The 12,809-nt window shown below is 40.8% G+C and overlaps 1 protein-coding gene across 4 annotated transcripts in view; it reads left to right on the top strand.

Annotated features, from left to right (window-relative positions):
- The window catches only part of THADA (THADA, armadillo repeat containing), a 355,753-nt gene that overhangs the window by 209,280 nt on the left and 133,664 nt on the right, over positions 1–12,809 (top strand). The window lies entirely within an intron of this gene.

Genomic DNA, 12,809 nt, shown 5'->3' with positions numbered 1-12,809 from the left:
TGAGCACCCACTGTGTGCTAAGCACTGTTCTAGGTCCTTGGAATACAGCAGAGAACAGAAGAGACAGGGCCTTGCTCTAAAGATCACGGCTCAGTTCACGTCCCTCTCAGCAGCCAGAGACAATACCAAATGGTAATGCAGTGAAACTGCACAGAAATTATTGTAGTAAATATAGTAGGTCAATTGCATGGTTTGTTAGAAGTAGTATAGGGCCAGGGGAATCAGGAATGGACAGGAGAGGCAGGCAGGTGGCATATGAAAAGAGGTATCATGAAAAGAATGTTTGAGCAAATTCCATCCCAAGACATGGGAAGACCTTTTTATTTTTTGAAGAAAGGGTCGACATCTACTCTTCTGAAACTGCACTGGCTACAGATGTCTGTAAACAAGAATAGCAAGTGTGTGCTCAAGACTGTCTTTACCCTAGAGAAATGCTAACAGAGTGGGCAGCAGTGGGTAAACAGGGTCAGGCGAGATGCCATTACTTTAGAAATGTGAGAGCTCTCAGAAGTGAGGCCTTGTGCTGGAGGTGCCAGGGTCACTGGGGACCCTCCCAAGCCCTTTTCTCTAGAAGCACAGTGAGTCACGTCTGTCTGTCGTGGTCCCAAGCGTGAAGAGCAGAGCATCCGCCGTGTCCCCTTTACTCTCAGGCCCTGAGCCCTTGACATGGGGAGTAAATGAGGAGTGTGTGTTCTTTTGTTTAGCAAACACTTGTTGAGAGGCTATTAAATGTATCATACTATGCCAGGTGCCATGAAGGATACAAAGGAAAGTTAATTTATGACATTCTCTGCTCTCAAGAAGCAAGCTTATGCATTGCGATGGAAATTGAGTCACTGACACTGCAGATAGTTACACAGAAATACACGGCTGCAAGTAACACATGTCAAGCAAGTGGCCAAGACCGCACATCTACGAGGCAAGACCAGGATGGGCTGGAATGATCAGAGGCTTTGAGGGAATATCCGGCCTTAGGACAAACCTTTTAACTAGTTTTCTGTTGTTGAAACAAGGGACTTGGTGTTGGCCCGGGACAGAGGAAGGGCATCAGAAAGCGTTAGCAGGAGGCAGCCCTTGGTTCCAGCAGTGTACTAAGGCCAGACAGGACGTGTGATGAGGGTGGGTGTAGGTCAGCACATGAGAGACCATGTGAGAGGCCAACAGTTTGGACTCTGTAGTCCTGTGACCTACAAAATGGGGAGTGCAAGGCTGTAATGTGTGTAGAAAAATATGGTAGCATATTATTTCTTTTTTTTCATCTTTTATTTATTTTTATTTTTTGAGTCAGGTCTCACTCTTGCCCAGGCTAGAGTGCAATGGCGCTATCACAACTCACCATGGCTTCAACCTCCTGGGCTCAGGCAATCCTTCTGCCTCAGCCTCCTGAGTAGCTGGGACTACAGGTACACGTCAGCACACCTGGCTAATATTTTTATTTTTTGTGGAGGTGAGGTCTTGCCATGTTGCCTAGGCCAGTCTCGAACTCCGAGGCTCAAGCAATCCTCCTTGTCTTGGCTTCCCAAAGTGCTGGATTGCAGACGTGAGCTGCCATGCCAGCCTATCTCATCTTTTTAACTACTATTACTATTTTTATAGAACAGGGTCTTGCCATGTTGCCCAGGCCAGCCTCAAACTCTTGGGCTAAAATGATCTTCCCTCTTCAGCCTCTGAAGTAGCTGGGACTACATGTGCACCTGGCTTTTAACTTTTATTTTACATATAACATGAATGTGCATAATCTATTGCTAGAGTAGTATATGCTTTATTTTTTTATTTAAATTTTATTTTAGATTCAAGGTGTACATGTGCAGGTTTCTTACATGGATATATTGCATGATGGTGAGGTTTGGGCTTCCTTATCCAGTCCACCATTGATGTGCTCATAAATCAACCATCACAAAATGGGCAATGTGTTGAAAGAATCTCAAAAAAAAAAAAAAATCCACTGGAGCCGAACGCAGCCTCTCACACCAAAGCTAGCTGTACACTGATGCCCATGTGTTCCTAGAACACTTACCTCATGGGGAAGCCTTACTACAAGGGGCTTGCCCTCCAAACGATAATTGAGCATGGCATCTGATAGGAGGTTTTTCAACCCTTCTTCCCCTCACCCTTCTTTAGTAGTTCCCATGGCTGCTGTTCCCATCTTTGTGCCCATGTGTGCCCAGTGTTTAGCTCCCACTTAGGAGCTGTACATGGACCACATTTTTCTTATCCAGTCTACCGTTGACGGGCACCTAGGTTGGCTGCAGGTCCTTGCGATTGTGAGTAGTGCCACAATAAGTATATGAGTGCAGGTGTCTTTTGGTAGAATGATTTATGCTCCTTTGGGTATATATCCAGTAGTGGGGTGGCTGGATCAAATGGCAAATCTGTTTTTAGTTCTTTGAGAAGTCTCTAGACTACTCCACAAGAGTTGAACTAGCTTACTAAGGGGACCAAAAAAAAACCTCTGAATTATCTTTTGGAGGGCGAGTCCCTTGTAGTACAGGCTTCCCCCTTTAGGTAAGTGTTCTAGGCACTCATCGGTGTCAATGTACCAACTAGTGTTGTTGTGAGAAGCTGTGTTCGGCTTCAGTGAATTTTTTTTTGGAGATTCTTTCAACACATTGCCCATTTTGTGATGGGTGATTTACGAGCACATCAGCAGTGGACTGGATTAGGAAAATGTGGCATGTGTACAGCTTGGAATACTCTGCAGCAATGTCATTTGCAGCAACATGGCTGCAGTTAGAGGCCATTATTCTAAGAAAATTATCACAGAAACACAAAGATGAATACTGTGTGTTCTCTCCTAAGTGGGAGCTTCACACTGGGTACATATGGGCACAAGGATGAGAACAGCAGACATGGGGAACTACTTAAGAGGGCATGGGGAATACTGCTGAGTGTTCGGCAGATTTTGACCAATAGTGGCTTGAACCCCCCTTGCCCCACCCTCCCTATTTATCTGACCTTGCCCCAAGCAACATTTTTTGTTTGTTTGTTTCCCTGGTGAAAGAGTCCTCAAAAGGAAATGTTTTGCTGATGTGGAAGAGGTAAAACAAAAAAATGACAGAAGCACTAAAAGGCATCAAAATGGATGAGTTTAAAAACTGTTATGAAGCCGGGCTCTGTGGCTCAGCCTGTAATCCCAGCACTTTGGGAGGCTGAGGTGAGTGGATTGCCTGAGCTCACGGATTCGAGACCCGCCTGGGCAACTTGGTGAGACCTCATCTCTACAAAAAACAAAAAATTAGCTGGGCGTGGTAGCGCGCACCTGTAATTCCAACTACTTGGAAGGCTGAGGCAGAAGGATCGTTGGTGCCCAGCAGGTCGAGGCTGCGGTGGCCGGGAGCGGCCACTGTACTCCAGTCTGGGTGACAGAGTGAGACTCCAACTCAAAAAAAAAAAGAAAAAACTGTTATGAGCAGTGGAAAAAGTGTCTCAACAGGTGCACATCATTAAATGGAGCATACTTTGAAAGTGACAAGTTTAAACATGTAAGAATAAACACACAATTTTTGATAAATAGATTCTGGGTTTTTGGTGGGGAGCCTTCCTTATACATTCCCACCACTAGCATTCCCTTTTCTCTGCAGCCTTGCTGACTTCTGTTGTTTTTTTTGACTTTTTTTTTTTTAAGTTGAAGTCTTACTCTGTCACCCAGGCTGGAGTGCAGTGGCATGCTCATGGCTACTGCAGCCTCTACCTCAGCCTTCCAAGTAGATGGAACTACAGGCATGCGCCACCATGCCCAGCTAATTTTTTAATTTATTTTAGAGATGAGGTCTCCAGTCTGGGCGACAGAGTGAGACTCCAGCTCAAAAAAATAAAAAAATAATAGCCATTCTGAGTGGTGAGATAGTATGTCATTGTGGTTTTGACTTGCATTTCTCTAATGATTAGTGATGTTAAGCATTTTTTCATATGTTTGTTGGTCGCTTGTATGTCTTCCTTTGAAAAATGTCTGTTCATGTCCTTTGCCCACTTTTTAGTAGGGTTGTGTTTTTTTCTTTTTTTTTGAGTTGGAGTCTCACTCTGTCGCCCAGACTGGAGTGCAATGGCTGTTCCCAGCCACCGCAGCCTCGACCTGCTGGGCTCCGGCGATCCTTCCACCTCAGCCTTCCGAGTAGCCGGAATTACAGGCATGTGCTACCATGCCCGGCTGATTTTTTTATTTATTGTAGAGATGAGGTCTCACCGCTCAGGTGGGTCTCGAACCCGCGGGCTCAGGCAATCCACTCACCTCAGCCTCCCAAAGGCGTGGGATTATAGGCTGAGTCACCGAGCCTGGGTTGTGTTTTTTCTATTGCCTTGTTTGAGTTCCTCATAGATTCTGGGTATTAGACCTTTGTCAAATGCATAGTTTATACATGCTATTTCCCAATCTGTGGGTTGTCTCTTTACTCTATTGATGGTTTCTTTTGCCGAGCAGAAGTTTTTAACTTGGTAAGGTCCCCTTGTCAATTTTAGTTTTCACTGCCGTGGCTTTTGAGGACTCAGTCATGAATTTATTGCCCAGGCTGGTGGCCAGGAGAGTGTTTCCTAGATTTTATTCTAAGGTTTCTATAGTTTGTGGTCTTACATTTAAATCTTTAATCCATTTTGAGTTAATGTTAGTATACGGTGATAGGTAGGGATCCAGCATGTGGTTAGCCAGTTTTTCCAGCACCATTTGTTGAATTAGGGTGTCCTTTCCCCAGTGTTTGTTTTTGTTGGCTTCGTCAAAGATGAGTTGGTTGTAGGTCAGCAATTTTATTTCTGGGTTCTCTGTTCTGTTCCATTAGTCTGTGTGTCTATTTTTGTACCAATACCATGCTGTTTTGGTTACTGTAGCCTTGTAGTAAAGCTTGAAGTCTGGCAGTGTGACGTCTCTGGCTTGGTTCTTTTTGCTTAGGATTGCTTTGGCTATTCAAGCTCTTTTTTTGCTTCCATATGAATTTAAGTGTTTTCTTTTCTAGGTCTGTGAAAAATGATACTGGTAATTTGATAAGGATTGTATTGAATTTGTAAACTGCTTTGAACAGTATGGACATCTTAACGATATTGCTCCTTCTAGTCTATGACCATGGTCTGTTTTTACATTTGTTTGGGTCATCTTTGATTTCTTTCAACAGTGTTTTGTAGTTCTTGTAGAAATCTTTCATCTCTTTGGTTAAATTTATCTTGAAGGGTTTTTCTGTGTGGCTATTGTGGATGGGATTATGTATTTGATTTGGTTCTCATCCTGTTTGTTTTTGGTGTATAGAAAAGCATCTGATTTTTCAGTGTTGATTTTTTTGTATCCCAAGACTTCACTGAAGTTGTTTATCAGTGCTTGGAATTTTTTCATGGAAGCTTTTGGGTTTTCTAGGTATCGAATCATATTACCTGTGAAGAGAGGTAATTTAACTTCCTTTTTTCTATTTGCATACCTGTTATTTCTTTCTCTTGCCTGATTGCTTTGGCTAGGACATCCAGCACTATGTTAAACCATTCTTTTTTTTTTTTGAGTCGGGGGTCTCATACTGTCACCCAGCTGGAGTGCAGTGGCTTGACAATGATCACAGCTCACAGCAACCACAACCAACTGGACTCAGGCAGTTTTTCCACCTGAGCATCCTGAGTAACTGGGACTACAGGCTCGTACCACAACACCCGGCTATTTTTTTTATTCTTTGTAGAGATGAGGTTTCACTTTGTTGCCCATACTGGTCTTTATCTTCTGGGTTCAAGTGATCTGCCCACCTAGTCCTCCAAAAGTGCTGGGATTACAGGTGTGAGCCACCACACTCAGCACCATTTCTATATTAAGTACATAAAAGCTGGAGCTTATGCTTGAAAGAGGTCTGCCACCACCACCACCGTCATCACTACCACCACACATAGGGCGGGGTGTATGATCCAGAAACGTGAGGATCATTGTTGGAGATGGTAAGTAAAAGATCTTGACCTAAGGAAAGCTGTGTTTTGAAAAATTAGTGTTGTACATTGAAATAATACTATAAAATATGACAGAATTTCTTCTGATAGATGAGTGTATACATGAGAGAGAAATAAGTCAGTTTTCAGTAATTTTGACTTCATATGTTATCATGTTTCACAAAGAGCTTCCTCTGTTCAGTTGCTGTGTTTTCTACCTTCCTGTAGATCATATGAAAGATCATAAGAACTGAGATTAGCTCCAATTTTTAAGAGCAGAGTTCCTGCCTATCAGGTTGTTATTCTTTGCACCTGTTTTGTTTTGAATTACATCCTCTCCCTCAGACTCCATCAGAAACTTGATGAATCAGAAAAAGAACAGAAAAAGAACACTGTCGCGCTGTCTCAGACAAAGGCCTCTTTTGTCATAGGAAGGGGGAAATTTGAAGTTCATAAAGTGAAAGGAGATACAAGATCCTCCTGAAGGATCTAGCACTTTTCTGAGTTTATTTTTTATCTCGGAAGACATGCCTTCCATCCCCTCCCAGCCATCCCACTCTTACTGTTTGAGACTTTTTGTGACTGAAGAGAATTCTGAATATACTTTACAAACACAGCAGTATAAAACTCCACACCGTGTGCACACTGTCGGGCTTGTTGTGGCCTAGAATCCCTTTAAAATGGTGTGTGGTTCCATTATTTGATGGGATTTCTTTGGTGGGTCCTCCTCTAATAAAACTAGTATTATTTGTTGTTTATTTGTTGGTATATGCCAGTGGAGTACACTATACTTAATACCTTTGTTTTTATTGGGGTAGCACTTTTGAGATTGCACAGTGTATATACCTGTTCCATAGCATTTGGATGTATTTATTGCACTCTGTGTATTTCAGCTACCAAGGACTCAGCTGGCCATTGGAAAGCTGTGGACTGGGCTCAGTGGCTCAGCCTGTAATCCCAGCACTTTGGGAGGCTGAGGAGAGTGAATTGCCTGAGCCCACGGGTTCGAGACCCACCTGGGCAACTTGGCAAGACCTTGTCTTTACAATTAATACAAAAAAAATTAACTGGGTGTGGTAGCACATGCCTATAGTTCCAGCTATTTGGAAGACTGAGGAGGAAGGATCAATGGAGCCCAGCAGGTCGAGGCTGCAGTGGCCAGGAGTATCCACTACACTCCAGTCTGGGCGACAGAGTGAGACTCCAACTCAAAAAAAAAAAAAAAAAGAAAAAGAAAAAGAAAAGAAAAGCACTGTCGTTGAGTATAGCCAGACAGTTTGGCAGCTACCCCAGAGGCCTGAAGTAAAATCAACCTATGGGCCTAAAGGACAGTTGAAATAAGTAATAAAACTCTTCTGTTTTAAACCATATTATTGTTTGTGACATTCTAATATTTCTCTGTATTCTGTATCTTCACTGCCTTCACCCTTTCCTTCCATGGCAGGTTCCTCTGCCTTGGTACCATTGGCATTCTTTCTTGTGGGTAGTCACCCTTTGCAGTGTAGTGTTTGACAGCACTCCCCTTTCATTGCTGACAACCAAAATGTCTAGACATTTCCACATGTACCCTAGGGGGCAAAATTACATCTGATTGAGATCCTTTGTTCCATAGTACCTATGGATTTTCTCCTTCATCCTGTGGGATGCGAGGTGGGATATAAATTCTAAATTCTCTTTTAGATGAAAGAAACCATTTCTGACCAGAAGGTTGTGGCTCCAGACTCCAGTGAGCCGTGCACAGGAATAAGTGAACAGGAGCAGGGGGAGTACAAAACTCAGACTGGAAATCACCTTCCTCCGTTGGTCTCTCTGCTGGAAAAGTGCTGTGAACACATGAGCCAGCTGACTTTCAGATTCCTAGCTTCCTACCATTTGCTTCATTCCCTTGTCCCAACCTGTCTCTGATCCACTCTCATGATGTATACTTGAAACTTAATTCTGCCCTGTGCAGACTCAGAGAGCATAATAAAATTCTAGGTTCTATTTACCTAGGGTAGCTTTGGAAAATAGCACATAATTAAAATTTTCCCACTTCTTTACTTGAAACACTGATGAATTACTGGGTGCAATTGCTGCCTATTTCATCGAGCTTCTCTTAGGTGGGGACGAGAGGTTGTGTGAATAGAAATTTTCTGAGAACAGAGATTCTGCTGAAAACTTAATGCAGAACATCAACATTTTTACTTAGAGTTAAATATAAAGCTTTCTCCAGATCCCTAGATTCATAACTCAAAAAGGAACTAGTGGGTAAATCTAGATAAGAGTGCTAAAAATACACAGTGAAGATAATAGTTATATTAATAATATTTTTAAAGGATCTTAAGTGTTGTGTGTGCCTCACATATGTAAATGTCTGGAAAGCCAGTCATAAATTTTGTCACTTGACTCTCAAAAATGTTATGATATGTAAAAAATAAGACTTTTAAAAGATGTTCCTACTGCTTCTTTTAAAAGTTATTAAATAATTCTAGTGCATGCTTTTCTTTGTCTATTTAGAAGAGAAAGATAACTGCACCTATTAAAATGAAGTCTTTATTTTGGATAGAGGCATATGTTTAGAGAAAAAAGATAAGCAAATCAGATCTTATTTGAATTTCTCTTGCTACTGTCAACATGTATTTTCTGTGCCTTCTTTTCACATCAAATGAATAGGGTTAATAATCAAGGTGTGAATTTGAACTTGGAAATGTTCACTCTCCCCCCCACCCAAATGTAGGAAAACTTCCTGCTTCATTCTTCACTTTTTTCTTATTAATGAATGAATGTGTGTTATGTGCTTGAATCGGTGGCAGTCTGAAGTAGTTGTTAGACCTGGGCAGGTATCAGATGTTTCAATGCTGGGACACATTCATATTGAATAAGTAATCCTCTATTTGCACTAGGATCTTGGTCATTCTCCTATTTGAGATGCCTTTTTAATCTCTGTGAAGTGAAATTTCTGCTGAGGGGGACATTTTTCATTAACTTCCTGAGAATCATGTTTCTAAAAAGGAATCAAAATGTTTGGAGTTATTTTTTATATCAAATGGATTTAACAGGTTTTTTTAAATTGTGACTTTGAAGAGTACAAGTGCCAGAAAATTTCATCACCTTTGTTAATCTTCAAAGAGATCAGTATAATTAACATCTTACATGTGCTGTTTGACATTTTTTTCCATATACAATTCTTAAGCCTTTAAAAAGTCTTTAGTTCTTATAGACAGTAAGATGGATTTTATGTGTAAATTTTAGTCCATTTATATACTTTATGCCTGTCCTTTCTTACTGGATTACAGGATATATAGTAATTTTTATGTCCAACATGTTTCTGAAATGCAGTTGCAGTTTCCTGCTTTATAAATGATGTTTTCAAATATGTGAGACATTGACTTGTCCAGTTACCCAATTGTTCTTATGCCAAAAAGTAGTATTGATCAGTTTGAGAGAAAATTTAAATACTCATCAGGTCGATTTTTAAGTATGTATTTAGAGAAGAGATACAGGAAAGTAATGTGTTAAAATTCATGATTGAACAGACAAATGTATGGGTTTGTATGTACATTTAGGAAGACGGTGCTAGAAATTTGAGTCTGTGTTCTTCAAAGGAAACTTAGAGTAAATTAGAGGTGTAATATAATCTACCTCACCAACTCAAAGGGTACTAAGGTGGTAGATTTCTGAAGAAAATCAATACCAGCTCCCTCCAGCCCGTGATCATTCCGCCACTTTGGGCTTGTGCTCATGCAGGGCCCCCACCTCCACCCACCCACCCAAAACCTCTAAGGCCTCATTGAAGGAGGAGGACCAGATCTTTGTCTATTCTGGGTGACCATGTGAATCTTTGAATCTTCCCTTTGTCCTAGCTTTGAATCTTCCCTTTGAATCTTTGAACCTTTGAATTTTCCCTTGTCCTAGCTTTTTTCCTCCTCACTTGTTTCTGTAAATTTTTACTTTTTCCCTCTGGAAGGAGAGCACAGAATGTGTAGAGATGCATCATTCCTAGCTGTCTCTCCATTTCAGAAGTTGTATCTTAGATATCACTGCACTAGTCGCAGGAAGTTTGTCATTTTTTAAACTCATCTAGAGAAGACAGGGGTGGCCTGTGTTTGTGTTAGTTATTGGATTGGCAGTAGTAGTGGAGGCCTAAAAGCACCTGAATTTAAGTTAAAAGAAAACAAAAATAATGCCAGAAAGTCTGCCAGAGTTTGTGTTCAAGTGGATGTTTTGGTATTTTGGCATAGATTTGAGGATTGACAGCATTTTCCACTTTATGTTTTTCTTTCCGGATTACTTTCCAGAGGTGCAGTGGGTTGCTATGGCGTGGTAGTGAGCACTCGTCCCCTGAGGAGGTTGGACGCAGGCTAGAGAGTCCTGTCACTCAGGGTGAAGCTGGCCCACTGTGTAGGCACCGCCTAGAACAGGCTAGAAATGCAGAATCTGGGGCCACCTCAGCCTTCTGAGTCAGAATCTGCAGTTTCACAAGATTCCTGCTTAACCTCACATGTTCATTCACGTTCATGAGTCCAACTGAGCCTTCTTCAGGATGTTGTACTGGGGACCCCAGCTAGTAGTTAGGTGCTTGGACCTGCTGAAACTGACATTGAACTTAATATTCAGCATGCTCAACAGGGAACTTGGTGTATTGCTGGTTATCTGATATGTTAGCTTTGTACTGTAAATCATGCATTGCTTAGTGTTTTAGCCATCACCTAAATTCTTTATTTCACTGCAAAGATAGTGAACTCGTGGGGAGCTAGGGTTGTGCCTTACTTATATTCCATCTCTAAAACACCTAGTTCTGAGCATGTTGTGAACCCCCAGCTTGACTGGTTTGATTAGCTCTTCCAAGAACCAGTTTTGATATTGCCCATCATCTCTGTGTGGTTACTTTCTCTTCTGTTTCATTAATATTTATTTTTGTTATTTTATTTTTTTAAATTCTTTTTGAATTCAGTCTGGTTCTTAGTCAAAATTCTTGAGTTAGATGCTCATTTTTAATTAATATTCTATCTTCTTATGTTTCAATATGTACATTTAGGGCCATAAATTTTAGTTCGATCTCACAAATGTTGATACATGGTACTTTAATTGTTGTCCAGTTCGAAATATTTGTTATGATTTATTCTTTAACCCATTAATTATTTTTTAAAATTTGAACATATTTGTATAGGGGTTTTAGTGTTAATTTTTTAATCAAATGTTGTACCAAAGAATATAATCTATGGATCAGGTGCGGTGACTCAAGCCTGTAATCCCAGCACTTTGGGAGACCGAGGTGAGGGAATTGCCTGAGTCCAGGGATTCGAGACCAACCTGGGCAACTTGATGAGACCTCATCTCTACCATAAATCAAAAAATTAGCCGGTTGTGGTAGCGCGCACCTATAGTTCTGGCTACTTGGAAGGCTGAGGCAGAAGGATCACCTGAGCCCAGCTGATTGAGACTGCAGTGGCTGTGAGCATGCCACTGCACTCCAGCCTGGGTGACAGAGTGAGACTCCAACTAAAAAAAAAAAAAATGAATATAATCTATGATTATATTTCTTCTTTGAAATTTTTTGAGGACATCTTTTTGGTTTGGTGATGTGGTTATGTGTAAATTGTGTGCTTAGAAGATTGTGTTATGTTCCTTAAATCTTTTATTTTCTTACTGGCTTTGATTTTTTATTTTTGGTCTGGTTGGTCAATCAGTTTTAAACAATTTGTCAAAATCACCTATATGTGAACTTCTCTCTTCTTTAAATCTATAAGTTGTAGAGCAGTAGTTTGAAGCAGTGTTCTTTTTTTTTTGAGTTGGAGTCTCACTCTGTCACCCAGACTGGAGTGCAGTGGCTGCTTCCGGCCATTGCAGCCTCGACCTGCTGGGCTCTGGCGATCCTTCCGCCTCAGCCTTCCAAGTAACTGAAACTACAGGCACGCGCTACCACGCCTGGCTAATTTTTTGATTTATTGTAGAGATGAGGTCTCGTCAAGTTGCCCAGGCAGATCTCAAACCCGCAGTCTCAGGCAATCCACTCACCTCAGCCTCCGAAGGCACGGGATTACAGGCTGAGCCACCAAGCCCGGCTAAAGCAGTGTTCTTGAAGTACCTAGAATCTTCATGATTTTTATGTTTTTTTGAGAATTGTTCTTTATCATTAAGTAATTTCCTTTTTTATTTCTATTAATGCCTTTTGGCTTAAATTTCATTTTCGTCTAATATTGATATTGTGACACCAACTTTCTTGGTATTTCTTATGTATGTACATCTTTAATCGCTTTATGTATATTCTTTCATCTTATTAAGTTTTAGTTGTCTCTTATAAACAGCATATGTCCGATTTTTTTTTTCTGTGTACAATGTGATTGTCACTGTCTCTTTTTTATTTTATTTTATTTTTATTTATTTGTTCTTATTTTTGAGTTTTTTATGTCCGGCCTCCCAAAGTGCTGGGGTTACAGGCTTGAGCCACCACACCCAGCCGTCTTTTTTTTTAAAATAAGCTTTTCACTTTATATAGTTAAAGATATACCAAAAAGTTGTTAAGATAGTACAGAAAGTTTCTGTTCATCCCCCTGCCCCTGGTTTCTTCTGTTGTTACCATTTTACATTATCATGGAACATCTGTCACAGCTAAGGAAGTAACTGGTAATTACTGTTAACTAACTCCACACATTTTATTCAGATTTCACTGTTTTTCTATTCCAGGATCCCATCAGTTTACCACATTATGTTTAGATATCATATCTCCTAGGGCTTCTCTGGTCTGTGACAGTTTCTCATACTTTTTCGTTGTTTTGATGACATTAGTAGTTTTTGAGGATTGCTGGCCAGATATTTTGTAGAAAGTTCCTCCTTTTGGGTTTGTCTGATATTCCTTCTTTCTTTTTTTTTTTTTAATGGTTGGACTAGGATTACAGGTTTTTGAGAGAAAGCCCACAGAGGTGGCTTGCCATTCTCATCATAGC

Source organism: Carlito syrichta, unplaced genomic scaffold (genome assembly GCF_000164805.1).
Source record: "Carlito syrichta isolate Samal-C Ts95f unplaced genomic scaffold, Tarsius_syrichta-2.0.1 Scaffold111520, whole genome shotgun sequence".
NCBI lineage: Eukaryota > Metazoa > Chordata > Mammalia > Primates > Tarsiidae > Carlito > Carlito syrichta.
This window is presented reverse-complemented; position numbering and strand designations above follow the sequence as displayed.